This window comes from Vicugna pacos, chromosome 30 (genome assembly GCF_048564905.1).
Source record: "Vicugna pacos chromosome 30, VicPac4, whole genome shotgun sequence".
Lineage (NCBI taxonomy): Eukaryota > Metazoa > Chordata > Mammalia > Artiodactyla > Camelidae > Vicugna > Vicugna pacos.
The window spans coordinates 15,562,838-15,588,460 of record NC_133016.1 but is presented as its reverse complement, the minus strand read 5'-3'; the positions used below and the strand labels follow the sequence as shown (position 1 = coordinate 15,588,460).

General features: G+C 37.8%; 1 protein-coding gene across 1 annotated transcript in view; it reads left to right on the top strand.

Moving 5' to 3' along the window:
* The first annotated feature begins 1,541 nt into the window (after window positions 1-1,541).
* The window catches only part of RAB27B (RAB27B, member RAS oncogene family), a 139,391-nt gene continuing 115,309 nt past the window's right edge, over window positions 1,542-25,623 (top strand). Inside the window, exons 1-2 of the mRNA XM_015240546.3 lie at window positions 1,542-1,697; window positions 1,830-1,904. The gene's annotated coding sequence lies outside the window, so the exon portion shown is untranslated. The remainder of the gene's footprint in view (window positions 1,698-1,829; window positions 1,905-25,623) is intronic.

Sequence of the window (25,623 nt, the reverse complement as noted above, 5' to 3'; positions counted from 1 at the left end):
TATGGGGAGAGTCTTACTTTGATCTTCAGCCTTCTCTCTCTCCCCTCGTGGCCTCTGAGGCTCTGAGACTCGGACTTACCAGTTTGCCATGTTATGGGCCAGAACTCTTGCTGCTGGCTGTCATGTCTCACCTACGCGGTCTGACCTCCGGGACCACTAGCTAGGAGCGGCTTCTCCCTGCTCCAGAAGGCAACCACTTGGTGGCTGCCGGACCCTCTTGCTGACTCCCTGAGGCTTTGATTCAGGGCCTGTAGCACCCACCTACCTGCCTTCCCTCTCTTCACCTGTGATCGTACCTATATTTACTCTTTTAACAAATCTTGCTGGAATTAACTGTCCAGATTCCGATCCCTTCCGAACCAGTCTGCTTACTGACAGCCAAACTAACTGGGCCCTTGCGGGGAGAAATCAGTGTTGAATTCTTAAACCCAGTCCCCTAGCTGAGTACCACGTTCATAATGTCAAAACAGAAGCCCCAGCAAGTGTAGCACATCCTGACTTACATCGTTTACTCTCTTATGGCAAATATTATATGCACACAGAGTTGTTTGATTGCACACATTTATTATTATGTCTTCTTTACATTTAAACTATAAGCTTCTTAAAGGCAAATGTAAACTTAACACAATCCCTTAAATAAAACAGCTGCCCAGAGAGACCTGCTAATTGAATTTAATCAGTTAAGAGATTAACTTCTGTACTTGTTTTCTTTAGTGTAATTTCTCAGCTGAGTGTCTAGTTCCTTCTTTCCACAAGTATTTATTTACTGAGGGCCTACTATGTGCCGAGTAATCTTCCAGGGTGTTGAAATATTACTCTATCAAAGTAAACAGAACAGATTCCCTCATAGAGCTTACGTTGCAGTAGAGGAGTTAGACAAAAACTAAATTAAAAAACATGAATGTTATTTGGGAAAAGGGGCTACAAAGGGAAAAAAGGTGGAGCAAATGAATAAAGATGAAGGGTGGTGTTTGTCTGGAGTTTGGTACACTTTCCCTCTCTTAGAGAACAAGCTCCCAGAGGTCTGTATTTTCTTTGCTCTGCATTTATTTTATTTGAGATTTGTAAACAGATTATGCAAAACATGAAGTTTTTAGACCTTTAACAAATACTCTTTGCAGATGGGAAGAAAAGATTTATCAGGCTTTTAAAACTCCCCCACTTGTTTTTTCCTTTACGCTTTAAATGGGGAGGGGGCAAAAAACACGGATTGCAGTCAGTATGGTATATGGGTGAATTTGTTTTCTCTCTAAGAGCCCTCTGGCTCAAACATTATCAATAGCACACTTTATTTAACAGACGAGATCATCTGTAACTTTTGGGGGTTTTCTTTCCTTTTTCTTTTTTCTTTTCTTTTTTTTTTTTGGGGGGGGGTTTCAACAGCAGTGTTTAGAAGTGTTAGAGACCCTGTTTACTAATGCCTTTTCCCAAACCCAGATCCGACTGCCCTGACACTTAACACGCTGACGTCCCTGAAAACCCTCGGTGCTGCTCACTGGAAGACTCACAGGAAATGGGGAGGCTGCTCAGAGCTACCTCGCGCGCTGACCTGGGGTAGGCACTAGGACCGCCCAGACGCCAACAGGCAGCCACGCTTCACCGCCTGTCAGAGGGACTGAGCCGCCTTCGCTGTTACACAAGAGAGCAGGCAGCAGCCGTAGCAGCTCAGCATCCTTCCCCCTCTGGTGGATCGGAAGGTATTTACTCGCTATTTATCATGCAGATTTTGTACACCATCACTGTGCCTTTAGTGTTCACTTAATCTGATTCTCTGGAACGCTGTCCAGCACTTGTTGGGTTACTATGTTATTTTATGTTAATTTCCACAGCTGATGGAAGCAACAGTGCGGTAGAGAAATGGGCTAGATATTTCCAGAGGCTGAAACCTGGAGGCATTTGGAGGTGTAAGTACATGGGTCACAGATTTCTAATGTGCCGGCTGTGTTGGCTGTGTCTGCTGACCTTCTTGTTCCTCATTGAAGGAGCCAGTGTAAGATCCATCTGCATATTTCATTCATGAAGGCAAAGCACCGGGGTGGTGACAGAAACCACTAATGATGGGCCTGAAACTCCACTTCGGAGTGGCTGTGGTTCCCTCTTCTAGCCTGCGGGTTTGCAAGAGGAGCAGCTGGATTGGCGACAGAGTTCTGATGGGAAAGAGCATTTGCTCAGGGCTGCAGGCGGCTTGCTTGCTCTCTGCTTTCTGTTTTCAAATCTCAGAGATGGTCCTTTCTAATCATTGCTGTGGTGCAGTGGAGGAGTCTTTTTATGCTTCGTTTATTTCTGATTTCAGATACTCTTACCATAAATGTAGGCTGTCAGAGAGCTGCTAAACCATTCTGTCCCTCTCAGGGTAAAGCTGCTGAAGAAAAATCTAGTTTGCTTTCTCTTGACCATGCTGGGCTCGATACTTCAAGTAGTAGATTATACCCAGAAACATTAAAAAAAAATAATAATCTGATTCCCTTTCATGTCCAACAATAAATCTGGATAATGTGCAATAAGGGAGTAGTTTGCTGTTAGAAAACCCAAATGAACTGGACTCTATGGAGGGAATTGGACATTCTCTCTAAGTATTTCACAAATCAATTAAAGTTGCTTTTTTAGGGCCTTGGTACCAATTTCATGAATTAAAACCTCTTTGAAAACTTTAAAGCCTTGTCAGATTGTCAGGTTAGACTATTACCTTAGAAATTAGATCAAATTTAGGTATCTTATACCAAAATGTAATAGGTAAACATGTTTATAAATCAATAAAATGTTGAGTCATATTAATGGTCAGTTCATAGAAAATTGTAAGATAAATAGTACCATTAAATTTATTTCGGGAAAGCAAATAATCTTAGACATAATGCAGTTCATCAATATTGAAAATATGACTTCAATGAAAATAGTTTTTTAAATAAGTTTTAAAATATTTTTAATGGTTCAAAAATTATATACTTTAAGTACATTATGCTTGCTATATTGGAATACCCTAAATAAAATTTCAAATTGCTTAAGTATCAAACTTTTCAAAATATACCTATAGTTCTATAACTCTCTTTTGGAGAAGAAAGAGGAACAGAGGATATGAGGGAGGGAGAAATTGAGTCTTAGTTTATGATTCCATACTCTTTATAATTTAAACATTCTGATTGACTATTTACTATATAAATATGCTACCTGTATTTTTCAAACTGTAAATAATTATAAGTGGTTATATTACTTAATTTGCAACACCCTTAAGTGCAAATGAATATAAGTATGTAAAAATAATATGTTAATATTGCTATATAATATTTCTTAAGCAGGTAAAATCTTTTTGAAGATAATATCTTGCCTCTGGCAGAACTTAGTGAAATCAGAGTGGGATTAGTAATAGACTTTTAATATTTTGTGATGCAAAAGTAATTCTTAAAATTCATTTTTAGTTAGTGTAGCAATACAGCTCCACGAACTTTGTGTTTAATGAAGTATCTTCTTATCTCTTTTAAAAACATTTTCTGTATTCCAAGTCTAGAAAGATGACTCAATTCTTCAAATTAATACTTAGTTCAAAAGTTCTTGCCCAACATATGATTTGCAGCCTTAAACTTCAGTTTGTCATATTCTTATACATGTCTTATCATAAATAATTTTTAAGTAACTTCATTATATTTCGAGTCTAAAGATGCATTGATTCCAATGATGACAGGGAAAAAAATCTTGAGAACATAGTTCTTATTCAGAACTTGGTACTTTTCTTAGAACATGAACTTTCTTCCTGAGTTTAAATCCTAAAATTAAGTCCACTGGCTAGACCTAATTGAAGGCAGTGGAAACAGTCTAAGCAGAAGCCTAGAATTGCTGGCAAACAAGTGGAGCTTAAGATGAAGAATAAAATGCGAACACGAATGCTAATTTGCTGAAGTGTGAAAGTCGTGATTATCTGGTGATTTTATTCCTGGGGATAATCCTCTTAGGCCTTGAAAAGTCCCGCTGCCCAGGAGATCCAGGTGAATATATCATCTAGATGTGCTGGCTAAGTAAGATAGATATTTCTAAAAGATTATTTTTAAATACATATTTTTGTTTAAAGAGATTCAGCAGAGAGCAAATGTGGTTACACCAATTTTGCCTGCAGCAATGTGGGCTTTTTTCTTAAGACCATAACTTATTCCGTATGAAAACAATGCTTAGTAAGACAGTTAAGAAAGAGAGGGGGAAAAATAGCTTTTGCATGATGAAACTACCTAAAAGAAGCTAGTGTAAAGGCAGGAAAGACGCTTCAGGAAAACATGTTCAGGTGTTCAGGGGTTTCAAAACAAACTTTTATTTTGTTTTTCTGAGCACCTGCATTTTGAGTAAGAAAAGGGGCCTCCTAGTAGAAGCTGGGGAAAATGCAGCAAGTCAGCTGCGGGCTGGCTTCTGATGGTAAGAGGTGAGGAGTGCTGTGTTCAAGGGCTAAAGAAGCAACCTTAAAGGAATGACGTATAGTCCTTCTTAGCTTGTCCTGAGAGGCGATTACAGTGCTAACATGAGTTTTTAAGAATCTGTTGGCCACATATACAAGCCACAATAAACAGGAGTTATATGTAGCTTGAGAATTTCTTTGAAATCTAGTCATGAGTTTCCCTTATTAAATAAAAGACTTAAAGGGAAGAAAATGAGAGCATGCTACTGGCAGGCCTTGTCCACAGCGGTTACAGTTGTGTGAACCAGAAGGGTGAGTTGTGTATTTTGCTGGAGTTTGGCAATAGGGAGTAAGCTCTTATCCATGTAGTTTTTGAGAGGAAGCTTTTCTCAGAAGCAAAGATCTTGTTTCCAGAAGCTGACTTTATGTATAAATAAGTAAGTTTGCAAGTACAGCCAAAGACTTTAAAATATATGAGGCACAGCCTTTGGGTGTAAAAGACCCATTAACAATATGAAATGTGTGCCATGCATTGTTGAGAAGCTGATTTCATCCAAAACATTAATTGTCCCTCCTGGTTCTCACAACTGTAACTGACGTAAACCTGGGACGCCACTGATACACAATCAGTCCCTTCCCCCATGTCTCTTATTTAAGAGGGAAGAAGTTAAAGACTCTAAGGAAACAGTTGACAAATATTAATCATGATTCCATGGGTTTTTAAGTTGTAAATGAGCTTTGTTGTTCCTGCAGATGTAATGTAATACTTGTAGTTTGCACTTTGGAATCAGTGTAAAATTTTATGGACACAGTGTTTAACATTTTTGGATCATCTTTTTAAAATAGATATTTATTGATTTCTTAACATATGCCAGCTATGGAATTTCGACTGTATGCAAGATTTCCCACCATTCGTGGTCTCCATCATTTCATCATTTTGTGAAGCAAATAGGCAGCAAGCAATTTTATGAACCAAACACATGATTATTAAAATTCTTTAAAAATTATTATTATAACTAAAAAAACCCCAGAATATATCTGATAGATACTAACTTGAAAATTAGAAGAGAGTGCTATGATAAAGAATGATGTGGTGCATATTTCAGATGTGGTTGTGTGGAAGGGTCCCCGGAAGAGGGATATGTCATCAGGGATCCCAGTGGAAGAGGCAGCCAAGTAATGAGCAGCATGTGCTGCAATAGAAAGTGCAGACTTCGTACAAACCTACTGCAGTTTAAACTCATTCTGCATCATTCTGAATCTTGAAAGCTTGAGCATTTCACCCCCTTGATAAAACTTTACAGAGTTTGGAGAAGAATGAGATAACACGTTGAGTATCCATGACAATACCTGGGGCAAATTTAACTTCCATTATAACTTATAAAGTATCATTGTAACTTTATGGATTCACTCCTTTGAATACCTAGTCAAATAAACAAGTATTGGACTATTTTTTTCATCACTCCTGTGCCCCTTTCTGTAAATTCTTTTGGTGATTCTATGTCACACAGTTGAGGGAGAAAAGATAGCCATTTCCATTGACAGCAGGAAGGAAGAGCGCTGCTCCTGAATTTCCTAAAGAGCAAATCTCAGTGAAGAGCTTTGTTAGATGCAATTATGGTAGATTTTTGATCGTCTCCTCAGAAACCACTAACATGGCGCTTGATGGAGATTAATTAAGGTGCTGTTCCTCCCAGGGAATGCCAGACTCAGATGACCACTTCCAAGGAGGTTAGACACATGGCCTCTGGCAAGACTGTGCTTACTGGGCTTGGCCTGTCAAACGCAACCTCCAGAGAAGTTCAGTGAGATGAACGTGGCACAGCATAGGGTTCAAGCTCAAGTTGAAGAAGTGAGTTCATTCGTGAAGAAGGTGGTTCATTGATCCTTGGAGTGATTCATACCTGAAGAGTTTGGAGTTTTGTCATCTCATTAGTGTGCAGCTATGAAGTATACACCTGCACATAGACCACCACATGTATTATACATGCATATATAATTTTTAAGTGGAAAATTGCTATGGGTGACTTTTATGTATTCCCCCCACCCCCTGTTGCTTTTGACGATACCACTAGATATAGTGGCAAAATTGTTCAACAATGTTTTTCTCTAGTCATTTCAAAGGAAAACATTAATCCTGGATGTTATCATCTAGATGTAGTTGAAGCTGCTTTATCAGACAGAATCCAAAATGAAGAGCTAAACCAAAAGCCTGAAAGAGGTTGGCATTGAAAAGAGGCATCACTAGGGGAAAAAGATCCCTGATTGGTCTAGATTCAGTATGGCCCAGGTCCCAGTCTTGTGGAAGAAGATGGGATATTACTGAATGGCAGTCAGACAGATTGGCAAACTTGAGACTAAAATCTGTCCTTTTGCAGGACTAGGATAGAGCAAAGGTTGTTGCTAAGGGTAAGAAAGTAGTGAAGAGGGTCAGGTCAGGAAGTAAAATTCAAGTTCATGAGACCTTGTGCTGCTAGTATTTCAGTCGTCTGCTGCTCTGTCACTATCTACGTATGTGTCTTTGGAAATGTAACTTGATCTATTTAGGTCTTAGTTTCTTTATTGCAATATATTGAATTTTAGTAATACTTTAATATTATTAAATGAGGGACAAATATCTAACAGGCAGGTAATTACTAAATGAAAGTTGGAATAACAATGATCATAGTAGGAAAATACATTCTAAAGCAGAAAGCATAATTTGAATTTAAAAGTGTTGTAAAATAATGATTTAGTGTGTAGTTCACCAGTAAGATATACTCATCCTGAACCTGTAAGCACCCAATAACACAGCCTAAATTAGTATAAATATATAAAGTGAGGAAAAATAGAAATATCTATAATCATAGTGAGAGATTTTACCAAAACTCTTTTAGAACTGGGCAGAAGTTAAGGACAGAATATTTGAACAATGCAATTTACAATCTCAACCTGTTAGACATATATGAAACCTGCAACCAATAAACTTATTCTTTCAAGCCTACATTTTCTTTTATGTATAAAAATTTACTAACACAAAAAATCAAGTCTCCACAAATCACAAAGATCAAATATCATACAGTTAACATCATATGGTCATAATATATATAAATTCTTTGTATCAGAAATTTATGCAGTTCAGATTAGCTATATGCAATACAAAAGGTAACGTAATTCAGACTTGAAATTCTAGAAAAATGTTTAGACTTAAAAATATTTATTAAATCTCATTTGATCCCATTGAAAAATTTCACTTTTATCCATGCATCTTGTTGAGATTATTTCTAACGAGGCACAAGATTATTTCTAACCAGGCACAATTTTCACTTTTTAATACCAGAGCACTCTCTATGGGTTTAGATAAAATAACCAGATTTCTGAACTAAACACCTTTGAAATTTTCCCATTCAAGAACATCTGCATGATAACCAAATAGATGATTGGTTTATAACAAATACATGATTCTGATTCTGAGGCCAAATTTATATTGTGTTTTCTGATAGTTATCATGCCCTGTGGTTAAAACTTTATTTTCAAGGTTAGGATTAACTCACAGTTGGATTTAAGATGATCTGTATTGCAATATCCTATATTTCTTAATACAGAAAATATTTCAATAACTATAATAACTATGTAAAATAACTATGTAACTATGTAAATAAATACTGATCAATAACTATGTATAATAAATATTGATCAAATCCATTATTGATAGAATCCCAAAATGATTAATTTGCATCATGAATATTTGTAGGTGTTATCCTCTTATTTATGTTGTTTTAATTATTATCTTGCCTTTCACTTCTTTTGTAAACTATTTTTTTAAAAGCTTAGAATATGAAACATTTTATGACCCTTAGCAGACCATTCTGATGCTCTGCGATAGAAAAGCTCTAATTATTTACAGTTTTTCATTTGCCTAAATTCAAACTAGGTGACAATTCCAATTCAGATCTATAGCAACTTTGCTCTCAATCTGAAAAGGCCAGGGAGGCTTTATGTCTGAACATCACATATATTCTAATAAAGAATGACCTTATTTTATGCCTTGACAAGAAAAAAAACCCTGGGAAAGATATAAATCTTGTATCATTCTATGGGTATGTCAAAAGTTATCTTTCTGAAGAACAAATGACTCAGTTAAAGAGCAATTGCTCCTGGCAAAGTGATCATCTAAATGGTGCTTTTTCATTTTGAATGGATTCCTTTCATCATTACTGCAGTAAAAAGACTTAGTGAATTCCAAATCAGCCTGTTCAAGGTCTCTTCAGAATGTTACAGTTTCTTTCTTTCACTAGTGTTCTGCCGCCATTAATGCATTCAGACTTTTCAGTTTTAGAGGATTTAAGATGAAGTTTAGCAGGGACTTTAGAAATCTTGGTGTGCCACCTCCAGGATAGAGGAGATGATCATAAAATTCCAAGAGGTCAGTTCATGAGAAGCCACGTCTTACAATTTTCAACTTACTGTATCAGCATGTAGTGTGTTAAAGTACAATTTGAGAATGTAGAATTGTAACTTTCAGGCAAATATAAAATGGACGTGTGTATAAGATTGTCTTTAATTCATTAACTAATGAAGCATATCTCTAAGATGTAATAACCAGTCTGAAAAGCATTTAAGAAACAAGAGATGTACTGGCGGTTTACAAAAGAGGTGTTAGGATAAGGCTGTGAAGTTTGAAAAAAAAGATTAATCTTTGGCATTATCTGTTTCATGAGACAAATTATTTGCATTTCTACAGGACAAAAAGCCTGAGAGTTAACAAGTAACTTCTCTAAATCTGGGACTTTTAATCAATAGGAAACAATGAGGTGAAGTTCCTTTCTTTAGACAACCTTTGGGTGGCCTTTGTCCCCAAATGTTACTGAAAATACTTTCTGCCCATCTTTTTGCCTCACTGCTAAGGTTTAGATCAGGGGTGGACCAGCCAAGCCCGTGTGCCAAGATGAGCTCACCATCTTTTTGTAAGTGACAGCTTCTTGGAGCATAGCTCCGCCTTGATTACTTCCAAAGATGTGTCAGGAGGCCCGTGCCCACTGGATAGGCCTTCTACAGTTTGCTTTGCAAATCTAGGGCTTTATGGTATTGAGCAACCACTAATGCCACGAAATTTACCACTGTCTCTAAATTTTCATAAGGAATCTCGAGTTGGACTTTCAAAATTCTCGTTTAGTACCACTTCTGTCTTACGGCTAGGAAACCAACCCTAAAACACTCTTTCCACTAGATTTCACCTGCAATGCCTACACATTTAGGTGAAATCTTATCCTCTAGAGCTGCCTCAAATTTGCTAAGGTCCCTTGCCTACTGGAAGTAACCTTTTTACTACCTGGGAGGCTGGGATTTTAGAAGCAGAGAACAGACCATCTTCCAGGAAAGGCTTTGTGGGCATCCACTCCACATATGTTCTGTAATGATAAGCTACCAGACTCGATTAAGTAAGAAACCATCTGAAATGTGATGCTCCAAGCATAGACTTGGCTGCAACGTTGATTTGTGTAGTTACATCCTGATAAATATGGGGATAGATTCCCATTGATGCTATGTAATTTGTACAGTATTTTGTTATTCTAGCACTTTAAACATTACATTTTTAATTATTTCATTACTGTGTTTTAAATTTTTTAAATTGCCATGGGAATAAGGAGACTCAGTAAAAATATTTACTTCTAAATTTCAAGTGGGTCAGTGAGACTCAGATACCATTTAGAACATTTAATTTCAGTTTACAAAAGCATACTTTTCTAATGTTAGGATTACAGAGAGTTTAAGAAGGGGTTTCCTTATTTATTTATTTAAAAGTAGAATGTTAAAATAATGCCAACCACATTCCAGACAAATAATCACAGTTGCATTTTCCTCATGAGCTCTTTTATTCCTGGTGATTAGTGCTTTCGTGCAGTAAGTCTGCTTCTGGGCTGCAGAGTCCAGCAAATCCTGCCTCATTCCACTGGTACAGCCTGAAAGTTGTCTGAAGCTTTGTGAGTTTAGAAGTCTATCCCCAAAGTCTGTTCTTTGAAGACTTCTTGGTCCTGTCCTTTACATGAGACCTGGGACTGACCTTCTTTGTGGAAGACACCATTTCTAGCCTAAAGTTTATAGCAGAGCCTCCGTGCAGGCATCAGGAAACAGAGCTCTTTGATGATGAGGCTGATTGGCTATAGTGAATTTATGACCATAACCCATGACGTTAGAAGAGAGGGGAGTAAAAATCTTTAATAGGCTCTCATGATGGTTTGACCAGTGTTTTCTCTGAGGGTGAGAACATACTATGGAAGGCACTGAAGAAATCTCCAGGGCCTTCCCAGGAAAGCATCTAATTTCTGAAATATTTATATTAATATTTCACCTATGCAGATTAGCCTAAGGAAGTCAGAGCCTGTCTTCTGATTGTACAGCTTTCCCTATGCAGCTCTTATAGTAGTATTGAACTAATCATAACTGTGAAACTGCCAAGCCCAACTATTTCTAGCAATATTATCACTTTTATAAAATAAAATACCAAATCTTTGCGATTTGTTATCTGAGAAATCTCAAAAATAATTTTGTAAGTGAATTTCAGGGGCTTTTGGGGGTGACCTCCAAAACTGCTAAAGTCTAATTTTCAAATCATGCCTCTCTGAAAAATACAAAGTGAACAAATGTAAACCATTTCACATAACTTATTGATTAATAAGAAAACCAGATGTTATGATTGCTTTGGAGAAAATGGGACACATTATGTGGATACAGGCAATTTAACACAGGTATGTTGGACTAAAATTACTGAGTCAGATTCTAAAATTGGCTAATATCCAACAGGCTATAAATCTTTGGAGTTATTTGCTCCCTGGGCAAAAATTATTTGCATACTTAATGGATGAAATTCTACACATTAAGAACTAATTTTACCAAGTCTTGGAGCTTTACCTAATAATAAAAAAATGAGGCAAATAAAGAGCACATTCCTCTAGACCTGTGCTGTGCAGTAAGGTAGCCGCTGACTTCTTAAATACAGCTGTTAAAATTTGAACTCAGTTTAATTAAAATTAAACGTAATCAGACTTTTAGATCCTCAGTTGCACTGTCCACTTTTCATTTGCTCAGTGGCTGTCCTGGCTTAGAGGCTACCATACTGGGTAGCATTTCTGCTTTCACAGAAATTTCTTTGGGCCAGCACTTTGCCTACCTAGACAATCATTAGGTGGCCATTGACCCAGTATGATACTAAAAGCATATGTTCCCCATCTTTTTGTCTTATTTCCAGATTTCAGAGAAATTTTCTGACAGTTTTAATTGTGATGGAATTTAATAGTAAGTAACTGTTACCTGAAGAGGCTTTACATGTATTGTGATTATGCCAAAACAGGATAACTATATGATACATGATTTATTTTGGTAGCAGTAATAAAGATGATTTTAGACCAATACATACTTCAAAAAAAACACAGTACTACCAAAATATGTATCGTTTGAATTACTCAAGGCGATGCAATCAACCCTCTTATGAAACCAGGAAAGTTGGGATGTTGTGAATGGTTCTGTAAATAAGAGTATGGTTAAAACAGAAAAGATGTGAGTCAGAACAACCATAGTATTTAAGGAAATTTTTGTCTTTTTTATCACATAGATTTTATTTTTCTGTGCTCAATTGTGATAAAATGGAATTATCCATATTGCCGTAAAAGTAACTTTTATGTTAAATAAAACCTAGGTTTTATTGTAACACTCATTAGTGCAGAATTACTTTTATAATAGGGAACCTTGGATTTTTCACTGAAAAATGAAATATTTCCCTGAACTTCATTATTGTTTGTAAGTTTCATTATTCATTAAACAAATAGCTGTTAGGTGCCTATTATACAAACAAGATAGAAAGTGTCTGCCCATTCAGAGAAAGTAGACCAGCAAGAAAGACAGAAAAGAAATAGCTAATTAATTACAAATATTTAAGTTTTATGAGGGAGTATTATGAGAGCATATGAGGGAAACTCTTTCCTAGTGTGTTGGGGTAGGAGCTGGGTGTGTGTTTGAGGGGATGCAGCCAAGAAGGCCATCTTTAAGAAAGTGACGTGTAAATTAGGACGTGGAGGATAAGTGGGGGTTTTCTAGGTAAAGGAGAATTGTGGAGGGTGGCAAATTTCAACATATAGAAGGTCCCTGACCAAGGAGTTAGCGTGAGCATTTGAGTTTTCAATTGGACAAAGATTTAATGACTTGAACTGTTTTTCTAATGTTATTTCCCCTTTTTGGCCAAAAGAGAGAGAACAGGTTGGTACAGGTTACTTTCTTATATCAAATTGCAATCAAGGAAATACATAAGCAGTCAAAGTCCTTATGACCTATTTCTCATTCAAAATTGCCAAAAATGTTTCCCCTTGTGGAAGAAAGCTGCCCATAGAGGGGTCACCTTGACCTTGCACTAAGGTCCAAAACGGAAGAGGTCAGCTTCTAATCATACTGTAATTTACTGGTTCACTGTTGACTCTCTGGGCTGTCTTATGCAAACAGAGTTTCTTTCTCATAAATAAAAGCGAAACCTTGGACGCGCTTGTTGACTTTAGACATAACTGCAGGTGTTTAAGAAATCAGAGAAGAAGGGTTACTCTCCTTGCCTTGGAAAATCACCACAATCTTAATGCCCAAACAGCTCAGTCTTTATTTATAGTATCAATTATAGATCATCTTCATTCAGATATCTGAGTGATACTACCTTTGATTGCAAAATTTTGGATTAGGTAATGAATAGATGGATCAAAATTTTAATTGTGAACATTATCTGAACATTATCTTGGTACTGTCTTTGTCCTTTTCCATACACTTCTTATGATGTGTTTAGCCCACCATTATAAATTTGTTGCTGTATTTGACATTTTTTTCCCTAGAATGCGAGCACATGATAATCTTTGTATATTCAGCACTTAGCATAATGCTTGGCAAAAAGAGATGTTCAGCATGTATTTACTGAGAGACTAATCAAGTGCATAAATGAAGGATTCTAGATTTATGAATATATTAAGAGAAAGAAAAAGACCTTAAAGTATCGAATCTCTTAAGTAAAGTTTTTCATTTTAAATGAAAGTAATGTAATAATATCTAATTTATTTGATTAATATTGATGAGGCAAGAGATTTTCAAAGATGAGGCTATCAATATCATCAACAATATTCAACTTTTATTGAATGTCTCCTCTGTTCAAACCAGCCATAAAAAATAAAAGGTATCAGACAAGGTTCTTGCCTTCTAGGAGTTCTTGACAAAATTGAAAAACAGGAATGTGTGCTTAAGAATGTAACATCTAATGTAGGGATTGTGTGCTAAGTTCCAAATGAATAGAATAAAGAGTGAGAGATAGCAGAGGTAGGAAGGCAAACAGCAAGGACATTCTAAAACCTAGGTCGTAATTAAAAATCACAAAAGAGGGAGGAGCTTTCATATAGTACTAGCCTCCTTTAATTGTTCTTAGATGACTCATCATTGACTCATAATCTTGTCCTTTTGCTTATATTTCTCAGTGTTTTATAGTTGACGGCCTTCGAAGACATTACATATATTCTCCACATAAAAACAACTGAATAAAAGAATGAAATTAATGTTTGTTGATCACCTATTAGAGCCCAGACATTGTAATCAGAATTTTACATAATGTATTTCTACTTTTTTTAACACTTTCTATTGATTTATAATCATTTTACAATGTTGTGTCAAATTCTAGTGTAGAGCCCAATTTTTCAGTTATACATGAACATATATATATTAATTGTCACATTTTTTTTCTCTGTGAGCTACCACAAGATCTTGTATATATTTCCCTGTGCTATACAGTATAATCTTGTTTATCTATTCTACATTTTGAAATCCCAGTCTATCCCTTCCCACACCCCACCCCCCGGCCCCTTGGCAACCACAAGTTTGTATTCTATGTCTATGAGTCTGTTTCTGTTTTGTATTTATGTTTGTTTTTTTTTTTAGATTCCTCATATGAGCAATCTCATATGGTATTTTTCTTTCTCTTTCTGGCTTACGTCACTTAGAATGACATTCTCCAGGAGCATCCATGTTGCTGCAAATGGCGTTATGTTGTAATTTTTTATGGCTGAATAGAATTCCATTGTATAAATATACCACATCTTCTTTATCCAGTCATCTGTTGATGGACATTTAGGCTGTTTCCATGTCTTGGCTATTGGAAATAGTGCTGCTATGAACATTGGGGTGCAGGTGTCATTTTGAAATGGGGTTCCTTCTGGATATATGCCCAGGACCAGGATTCCTGGGTCATAATGTATCTCTGTTTTAAACCCTGTTTTAGAACATAAACACATTCATAATATTTTAAAAAACTTAATCTGCATCTTTTGCTAGGTGTGATGACAGAACCTGATCTGGACCAGAACATTTTTTTTTTCATAAAACAACTCCATGGTGGTGTACTTATATAAAATAGACACCTATTTTAAGTTTATAACTTAATGCATCTGGGAACATGTGTCCTCCTGTATATACAGTCAAGGTAGAGAAGATTGTGATCACGTCCAGCATTCCTTGATGTCACTTTGCAATCCGTTTTGGCCTTAGGCTGCCTTTGATATGCTATTTATCACTATAAATTGATTTGCCTTATCAGGAATTACATATAAGTGAAATCATATGGTACGTACTCTTTGTGTATGCCTCCTGTCATACGTAATGTTTTTGAAATTCTCCCGTGTTCCTTGCATGTATAAGTAGTTCAAGATTTTTAAAAAAAATATTTCTGGGTAGAATTCCACCTTATGAATACACTACAATTTATTTATCCATTTTCCTACTGATGGACATTTAGGTAGTTTTCATTTTTTGACTGCTATGAATAAAATTGCTATGAACCTTGATTTTCAAGGCTTTGTGCAGAAATGCATTTTTATTTCTCCTGGTTAGCACCTAAGAGTGGAGTTGCTGCACTGTGTGATAAGTAGACATTTAGCTGTGTGTTTGCTGCATTTTACTTTCCCAGCAGAAATGTCTGAGAGTTCTAATTTCTCCATATCTTCACTGATACTGCTCATGTTTTTAAGTTAGCCCTCCTAGTGGGTGTATAGTGGTATCTCATTGTAATTTGCATTTCAAATTAAATTAGTCTCTGATAGACCAGTGGTGCTGAGCATCTTTACTTGGGCTCATTAGACATTTGTTTATCTTCTTTTGAGACGTATCTGTTCAAATCTTTTGCCGACTTTTGTCTTGAGTTACTTATAATAGAGTTGTAAGAGTTCTCTATATGTTCTGGCTGCAAATCCTTTGTAAGATATATGTATTGCAAATATGTCCTCTCATTCTATGGCTTTTTAAAAAGACTTTATTTTTTAGAACAGTTTTAGTTCACATCAAAATTGAGAGGAGGGTACAGAGAGTTCCCATATACCCCCATACCCTCCCAACCCCTGACAACCACTGATCTGTTTATTGTCTCCATAGTTCTGCCTTTTCCAGAATGGCATGTAGTTGGAATCATACAGTATGTAGCCTTTCCAGATTGGCTTCTTTCACATAGTTATATGCCTTTGACTCCTCCATGTCTTTATGGCTTGGCAGCTTATTTCTTTTTAGTGCTGAATAATATTCCACTCTCAAGATGAGCCACAGTTTATCTATCCATTCACCTACTGAAGGACATCTTGTTTGCTTCCAGGTTTTGGCAGTTAGGACTCAAGCTGCTGTAGACACCCATGCGTAGATTTGGTGTGGACAGAAGTTTTCAGTTTATTTGAGTCAATACCAAGGAGCATGAGTGCTGTATTGTATGGTGAGAGTATGTTTAGTTTTGTTTGTCTTTTTATTTTCATAAGTGTCTTTTTTACTAAGAGCAGTGAGTTTTGATTTTTATATAGTCCCATTTACCTTTTTTTTTGTCTTTTATGGTTTGTGCATGACCTGGTGACAATTTCACATGACTAGAGGAAGAATTCATCCCATGGTTAATATTATTAAAGTTCAGTTACTTGATAGACTCTATGTAAGGCAGTAATATTGAGGATCTTCATATAAGAGTGATTTTATCTTGTACATTTATTAACCAGTCCTCTGGATAATGAAATGATTCATAGGCACTGTCCTCCCAACTCCTTGGATGTCTAAATAGAAACAGTTACAGAGCCTCAGGGTTAAGAAGGAAATGATAAGGCATCCTTTCCATCTGTTGATAAACATTTTGGCTGTCAGATTATTTTTCTAATGCACACTTTCAGAACCTGTTTTTATTATAGGCAGCAACGTAGCATAACTCATCTGGATGTTAGAGCAGGAAAAGAAATAAGAAGTGTCTCTCCAATTTTTCATTTATAAAATGCCTGCCTGAGTTTCCACATCTTAACAGTGGAACACTTCCAGCCAATGTATCACTTGCTTTCAAGTAGAATCATGCCTGGGGTGTGGCTGCAGTGGCCCTACGGGCAGAGTGAGAACTTTCTTATCAGACAGAGTGAGGCAGGTACCTGGACTGGCAAAGTGAGCAAGTCACTACAATGTCCTGAGCCGCAGTTTCCCTCATCTATCAAATGTCAAGCTTAGGATGTATACACCAAAATATAGTAGGCTTTCACTAAATGGTATTTTTTGTTTTTTACTTATTGGTGATACAAATAATGAAATAGAAATTTTATTTCTGCTGCGTTTTTATTATTAGAAGAGACAGTGCTGAGACATTCAGCAGGACAAAAATGTTAAGATTAAAAACTTGGTCTCAACTTTCAAAAATCCTTCCTAGTTTTTTAGTCATGATGACAATCTAATTGTGGTCTTCTTTTACAATAAGCATGTCTTAGAAGTGATGGATATGGAATGATAGCCTTGGCATACAAAACCAAAGAACCAAGTGGTATCATGATTATTTTCAAATCTAAGACAACATTAAGGATCATTAAGGGAGACCATATCTTCCTATGGGACTTACAATTTTTAAACAAGGAACCAGTTTCTCTGATTCAGAACCCAGACAATAAGGCTGCACCGAGTAGACGCACCTGTGCTGTTGCCCCCCGCCCATCAGGTCCCCATACTCCTGACCCCCAGGCTACTCAGTTGTATTATCCACTCTGTGTTCTTTTATGCCCATACAGATAAATATGAATATATAGTCTTTCCTTCTTTTTTGTAACACAAAAGTTAGTATACTACATACACTGTTGTGCATCTAATTTTTAAAAAATGTATGTAATGGAAATTAGCGTGTCACCCCTACAGAGTGGCTGAGCGTCTGTGTAACATTCCAACCTTATTGAATGTGCTGCTGGACTCACAGACATAGAAAACAAACTTATGTTTACCAGGGGTAAAGTAGGGGTGGAGGGATTAAATTGGGAGTTCGGGATTTATAGGTACTAACTACTATATGTAAAACAGATAAACAGCAAGGCCCCACTGTATAGCACGGGGAACTATATTCAATACCTTGTTATAACCTATAATGAAAAAGAATATGAAAATATGAATATATTTATATGTATAACTGAATCACTATGCTGTTCACCAGAAATTAACACAACATTGTAAACTGACTGTACTTCAGTTAAAATAGAGCGCGTGCTGCTGAAGCAAAGCCCCTGCAAGTCCTTTGCTAAATAAAAAGTGAGCTACCTGTCAGCCTTGGTGGGTTGGTTCTCCTCTTGCCTAGAGGCAGAAGGTGGCAGTAGGTAAGCACTCAAGACCCTTGTAATTTTGGAAGACATTTTCTAAAGTTTAACTACTCATGAGAAAAGCTCTGGGAATTCTGACATCCTTCCTTCTGGCAAAATCCATCTTGAGGAGTTGGTTTTAGCCTGAAGGCTTGTGCTACAAATAAAAGTATGTTTCAGCATAAAAGTTAATGCGGCTTTTCATCCAAGAGTGAATGTTTTCATGTGTAAAGCTTGAAAGGAAAAGGAGTCTAATGTAGTCTTATCTCCCGATTAGAGCAAATGACTGGGAGGAAATCCTTCTAAGGCAATTGCTTGTAGAGGTGCCTTAATTGTCACCCTGGAGGAAGCTTTAAGCCTGTTGGAACACGATCTCCCGAGAACGTACATGAGAGGCCTTTATCTGAGTCATGATGGTGGGTGCAGCACGGTGGTGGAGACACTGTCATAACTGCAGTTTATTTTGTAGCTAAAATTTCTGGATCCAGTTTCATCTTTCTGAGTTTATAAGCAGTCCTACCTTGTTTTTAAAAACCTAAAAGGACATATATGCCATTAATTTAACTTGTAATGATGGAAAGTAGGAAGAAGTTAGAGTCAAATATACAGATATTGTAAAGTATGAAGTTGCTTAAATTACTCTATTTACTAAGAATTCATTTGCTCTTTCCACAGTGGATTTACCTTCATTTCTGTGTTTTGCTTCTGCCAATAATCACGTTTATTTGCATTTTCTGAGGGCAAAGCAAGTCATTATAAGAACAGGTGCCCTGAAGACAGCTGAGTGGTAGGTGTAAGCCAGTCTGGTGTCCACAGTCCCTGGGTTTCTAGATTGAGAGCGAGCACAGCCAAGCTGACTTAAGTAACAAGACCAAAGGCTGTCAGTTGTATAGTATTCTGGTTTCCTCTGCAGATGGTGGCCATATGCCAGGACGTTGATGGTAGGGTCTCGTCTCCTCAAGAGTGTGCAGAGAAAAACCTTGTAAATTTTGCATTCATGTCAGTTCATGATGTGGAGACACCTTTTGACAATTATCTGACCCTGTATTACTTTTGGAAGCCTGCAGGAGCTGGCTGTCTGCAAAAATGTGTCTTTCATTTTGGGACAGGATTTTTTAGCAACTAGACAGAAACTGAGAGAATAATTTTGTTTCCTGGTCCTGTATAACATCATCTCAAGCATGCAAGGACAGCAGACTCCTTGTCTGGCCCTTCATTCTGCATTTGGAATAGCATGCAAATATCATCCTATTTAACTTTTATATGCTGTAGTTTTCAATATTTTACATACTCTTAACAAAACCGAATTATGAGGGTTTTTTTAGCAGAGGTATTCCACTATTCATTCAGTAAATATCGAGTGCCTGCTGGGTACCAGATCCTCTTCTAGGAGCCAGTGATAGAATCCCTGTTATCCTGGAGCTCTGGATAGCACACCAGAAAGATACAGATGCATCTGTGATACGTTAGATGGGAATAGTTAAAGAGGAGCAAGTGCTGAGGGAGCGTGGCTGATTTAGGTTGAATGGTGAGGAAGGAAGCTGACCACATGATCCGCAGGCAGAGACCTGAGTTCAGTGAGTGCACGAGCCACACAGATAACAAATGCAGGAAAGAGCACCTCGGACAGAGGGGAAGGCAGATGCCCAGTGTCCCAGGCTTTGCATGGGAACGTGTTTTCCATGTTCAAGGAAGAGCGAGGAGGTAGATGTGGATAGAAAAAAGCGAAAAGAGGAGAATAACAGGAGATGAGATCAGGTGCACAAGAGAGAGGCTGAGGGGATTGTGTGAAAAATCTTGCTGAACTGTGGCCTTTAAGGCAAGTGAGAAGGAAGCCGTTGGGGGAGGCAGAGCAAAGGAGAGACAGGAGCTGTCCAGTGACCTCCCTCTCTGAGGGCAAAGGAGCAGAGGTGGAAGCAGGGAGACCATTCCCGGGGCTGTCACAGTCCTCCAGACAAGAGACACTGGTGGCTGAAACCAGTGGTCAGAGGAGCAGTGCTGACATAGATGATGTCCAGTGAGTATCTCTCAAGGGAATGTGGGCCATGCAGGCAGCGTGCCTGAGTCTGTGCTCTTAACCACGTACTGCTGCTCTTAAAGTGAAACAGCGACTGAGTGTTAAAGTGGATTGACTTCATTCACCTGAAGGTTTCTGAGCCATGGCCACATCTCTTAGCAGCTCTTATTGGACCCCCGATGGGAAGATTACCACTTATGGATTTTTAATATTCCTTTTACTTTCCCTACCTTGTTTCAGGACGAGGCTTTTAGTTGTTTATTTCTATTCCAAAATGTGATAAAGAAACAATGAAACATTTTTTTTTCCTTTAAGATTTGGACAAAGTTGATAACACTAGAATTGTGAGGCCCGGACCATAGGTGACCTTGCATCTTATCACTCATGATCCCAGCCTATTAACTTGTTTCTTTTTATTGGAGGACTGAGAGAGGTATCAGGACCAGGACTACCTGAGGAAGAATAATACTTCAAAACAGTTATTGGAAGCATTTGGTCACTTTACAAACATTTATTGAGCTGTGGCAGTGAGTTGGCCACCATGCTTGGCCAAGATAGGTGTTACAGTCTGGTTGGTGAAACAGCACATAGTCTTCAGCTATATAGAAGCGTGATGCTCAAGTCCCAGGAGACATATGTGCAGGATACTGTGGGAGGGTAGAGAAGGAGGTTTTTCATCGCAGGTGGGAGAGGAGTGTCAGGAGATGCTGATGTATGAGACGAAGCTTGGAAGAAAGTTGCTAGGTGGACAGGGAAGTCCGTTGACTAGTTTGTTCTTGTCTGAGAAGAGTGAAATTAGTAGGTGCTCATTCTAAAAAAAGAAATAGTCCTCAAGTGAGGAAAAACTTGAATAAAGATTATGCCAGTGTTATCAGATGGCAAGAGTATGTTGCTTAGGTCCCGGGTATGACGTAAGACTCTTATTTGCCAGTTAGATGGGATGAAAACTGGGAGGCTGACTTGGCTTCTGGATGCCAGATTATTATTAGATACAACTGCTATTGGGACGCTCTGTGGTGAGACCTGATTCCTCAGGGACATTACTAATTTTTGAAGACCTGTTTTGATGTTTTCGCATAGGCCGTAACTTTAACCTGTGAAAATATTCCTGAATTTTTGCAAGGAGCTTTAAAATAAATTTGAACTTCTTTTATACACATCAAAGGAGATGGTAGGTACAGGAGTCTTAAATTTAATGCTTCTTGTATAATTAATTTTTGAAGGCATTCAGGCTTGCAATTAAGACAGGGAAGACTGGAATAAATCAAACTTGAGTGTAAACCTTGGCTTTATCTTCTACCTGCCATCCTTGTTTACTTTAATTAGTCTTTGTTTTGTCATTTGAGAAAGTGGGACAATAACAGTGCCTTTCATCAAAGGTGAAAGTGAAATTAGTATAAGTGAAATACTTGGCAGAATGGATGGCGTATATGAAGCGCTTAATGCATCATAGTTATTATTATACTCAATTCACGATTCACTTTTTGTACACTAGCATTTCCACGATACTTTTGCTTCAAGTAACTTGCTAAACCAAGCTTTATCAGAGAATCCTGGCTTGGAGGACATGATAAGAAAAACTTCCTAACAGCGAAGAGAGACAGTACAGAGATTTTCTGTTTACCTGTTAGCTGAGAAGGGCGCATTGGCCTCGGAGCGTCTTGCACCATTCCCCTGGGCCGGGCCAGGGCAGAATTTACATATTTGCCTTTGGCTTTTCCTAACCTGCTCTCCATTTCATAGTACCTCCCTCCCCACAATCTTAAATCCTCTCCAGCCTTAAGCTACTTCTGAATTGTCTCTGTTTTCACTTATAACAAGGGACTACTTCCTGTAGAATTTTGTTCTCTTCCCTCCTGATGATCAGAATTTGCCAGCCCAATGTCTCACCTTCTTCATATTACCTTCTAAACAAATACATATTAATATAATAGTGGTTGTTAATATCTATGGGTCATTCCTTCCAGGTGACAAGGTTAAAACTAACAAAAACCTTTTAATACGTAGACTTTTGTTTTGAACTTAAATATGGATTTAAACAAGATAAAACCTGGATAAGATCTAAACCAATTTGTCATAGATGTGAATTACAAAGTAAGAATGATAGCCAGTGGTGGACAAATGACCACAGTCTGAAGTGGATGATTCAGTCTGAAGAATGTGGGACGATTTTAAAAATCTGAATGGTAGTTCTTGGCATTTCAGTGTATGCGCATGTGTGGGTGCACGTGTGCGCACACATTTAAATTCTCTTTTTGTTTCCCATACCTTGCCCACCATATAATTATGACGTTCCAAAATAGGCATGGATTTCCGAGGCAATGTTAGTCATTAGATTGTGAAATTAGAATTTCCAGCTCGAGTATTTTATATTGTCTTTATTAAGACTTCCTCAGTGGTTGATCCTGTCCTATTTACAGTTATAATGTTATATCACATCCACGGAATTGTCTGAGTTCTCATAAAGATTAACATATTTTCTGAGAGGACCGCTCTGAAGGGTAAGCCTTTAGTAAGCCTTTTCTAGAGAGAGGCTGCAGTGACCGGTGTGGGAGTTCAGTGAACTCGATTCTCCCAGGACCTCACAGCATTTCCCACTCTGCGCCTTAACACATGTCGGGATTCGCTGTGCAGCATGTTACAAGTAATTTCTTGTACGTTAAAGTTTCTAAATGAAATTCCTAAATGTAAGTGGATCGAAGGCTTTCCCTAAAATAATGTGGTTCTCTTGGTTGGGAAGGAAAGGAGCTGTAGTCACAGACATTTTATATGTGGCTTAAAACAGATGTCCCCAAACTCTAGCATGGCCCTGAATCCTCTGGGGAGACTGGAAACATTCAGATTCCTGGGCCCTACCTCCAAGAAATGTGACGTAATAGGTCTGAGTTGAGGTACAATTCTGCATCTTTAACAAATATCCCGGGTGATTCTGACACAGGTGGGTGGAGATCACATGTTTACAAGGAGCCGCTGGACTTCACAAGAGGCAGGCGATCTCAAACAGAGCTCATGACTTTCTTCCAGTCTCAGCGCCTTGTCCTGACTTCCAGTCTAAGACTTGCTGGTATATTCTCAGTCACAAGCGATTTGGTTCACAGACCCTGATGTCTTATGACAGGTGCTGACAGCTGCCAGTTCCTAAGGTGAGCCACCCTCCTCCTCAGTTGCACTAACAGAGATTGTAGATAACTTCTCTAAATTATATGTCACTGCCACTACAAATAACAGCATAGAAAATTGAAAAAAATATTTTCACTTCTTTTTTCATATGAAAAAAGTACTACTAAATGGATGGGATAAGAGGGTCCAAAAAGGCTGAAATTATGAGCGAATTATCTAGTTTAAAGAGAGATGATAGGGAAGGAAAAAAAGCAAAACTTTTCTAAGTATTCATAGCATTCCCCAGCAGTGCTACAAACCATGTTATTTTTGTTTTTTTGTCTGCAAGCTATAACAATATTAGTTATTTTTTTTGCTACAAATTAATACTTATTAATTATGCTCTTTGCTTTGGGCTTTTAAAAATATCTACTGTCTTAAAATACCTGCTGACAAGCTTTTTAAAATACCGACTACTCTGGATTCCCTAATTGTTGCTGTTTGAGACTTTTTGCATCAGTTAGTATCATGCTGTCAACAACATGGTGCCTGGAGCTGAAAAGGTAGGTGACTGATGCTTCATTTGTATACAGTGGAAGGTCCATCTCTCCTTACTAGCCTTTCTTCCTAGTATGTCTCTGTCCATTCACACCTGTAAGGAAACTGTTTCTTTCAGCTCTCTATCAGTGAAATTGATGATCTCTTTCAGAATCTTATGATGATTCAATTCTGGAATATAATAAGACAACTATTCTATTTATAATCAGATATGTGTAGGTGGTAACTGTCTCTTAAATCTCCAGGAATCTTCAACTGTTTCATTTGTTTGTATAGAGAAGTGAAGGATAATATTACACATTTTACTTGAATTTTTAATATTTACAGTTTTCAAATTGTGCTGAACCATTATATAGAAATTGGACCTTCCTTTCCTTTTTTTCGCTTGTCATTGATAGAGCACCTATTTATGGGAAGACAGTATAGTTACCACTGAAGAATCAAAGGTAAATACAATACAGTCTTTGATAGCAGTCCTGGCGTTAACAGTCTAGTTGAAAAGAGATAGGAGGGACACAGTATTCACGATGGAAGATAACTCTCATGGAAGAAGGCTGTACTGAGTACCGTGGAGATATTCATGATTCACAGTGGTTGAGTACCAGACTCTATTTGTTGAGGATGCAGAGTACAGTCACTGAATTCAAGAAATTCACATTAGAGAGGAGGATAGTGATTAATTTGAATGATAGAGAATTGCACAGAATATTATGAAAGCAGAGTAGAACCTGGGAGGCAGCAGGGGACAAGGTACAGTTTGCTGGAAGAGATATAACAGAAATAAGTCTTAAGTGATGGGCAGGAGTTAGCCAAACAAAAGGCGGAGAGCCAAAGGCACAGGTTACGAAGCAGGTTGGAGGGACAGTGCAAACATTTATTATTTCTAGAGAACTGAGTCCTAGACACAGGCTGACGGGAGTTGTGAGTGGAGAGAAAGACATGGGCTACTCCACATAGGGACCCTTGGCTGGCTGAAGAGGTAGGACTTTATCCAGTCCTGGGGAGACACTAAAAGTTAAGAGGACAATAAAACAATCAGGTTTAATTTTATACTTGGGCAGTTGCATAGCTGATGGGTTTAAGGAATGACAATACTAGAAGCCTGGGCTTTGAATTGGTGGTACTTGTGAGACATGCTAACTTAACTAGGGCAGCGCAGTGTTGTAGAGGATGCGAGCAGAGAACTGTAGAGGAAGTCAAATTGGAAACAGTGGTTGATTGATATGAGAAGTAATTATGAAGGAAAAAAATGAAGAATGACACCCAGGGTTCTAGTTTGGATGAGTATATGGATGGTGATGCCACTGATTGAGAATCTAGGGGGAGAAATACTCATGAAGAGGAAGATGATCAGTTTCGTTTTGGGCATGTTGAGTTTGAGGGGCCTGTGTCATTCTTGGGGAAGCAGCCACAGGTAAACATTTGAACATGAAAGGGAGTCTGAGCTGGCGGTATAGATTTGGAGCTCCCCAGACTATAGGGGTAGTTGGAAAAATCTGAGTTCAGTTTTGGGCACAGTGAATTCCAGGAGCCATTGGAATGTGGCCATGCCAGTCTAGAGCTCAGAAGTGAGGTTGAGGGAGATGTGTTTTGAAACTAGTAGCATATATGTTAACTGTATTTCTTTCAGATCACACAAAATATGATTAATGAGATGGTTACATCTACCCAGGTGCTGGAAGGAAGGTGTGAAAGATGAAGGGAAATGAACAAAGCACAGAAAAAAAAAAGATCCGTGAAAACTGAGAATCACGTCTATTAGGTTGTGAGAAAAGTAATTGGCAAAGTGACACAGTCATTAGCGAAATGCTGAGCTGGGAAAATAGTTCCCGGAATCATAATTTCTCTGGTTGTCCCTTTGGTGGGACTGCCGTGTAACTAGAGGGGTTTTGTAATTCATCTGGCTCACATTCTAGGACCCAAATTGTGAGATTAGGATGAGGACATGATTCTTCCCATCA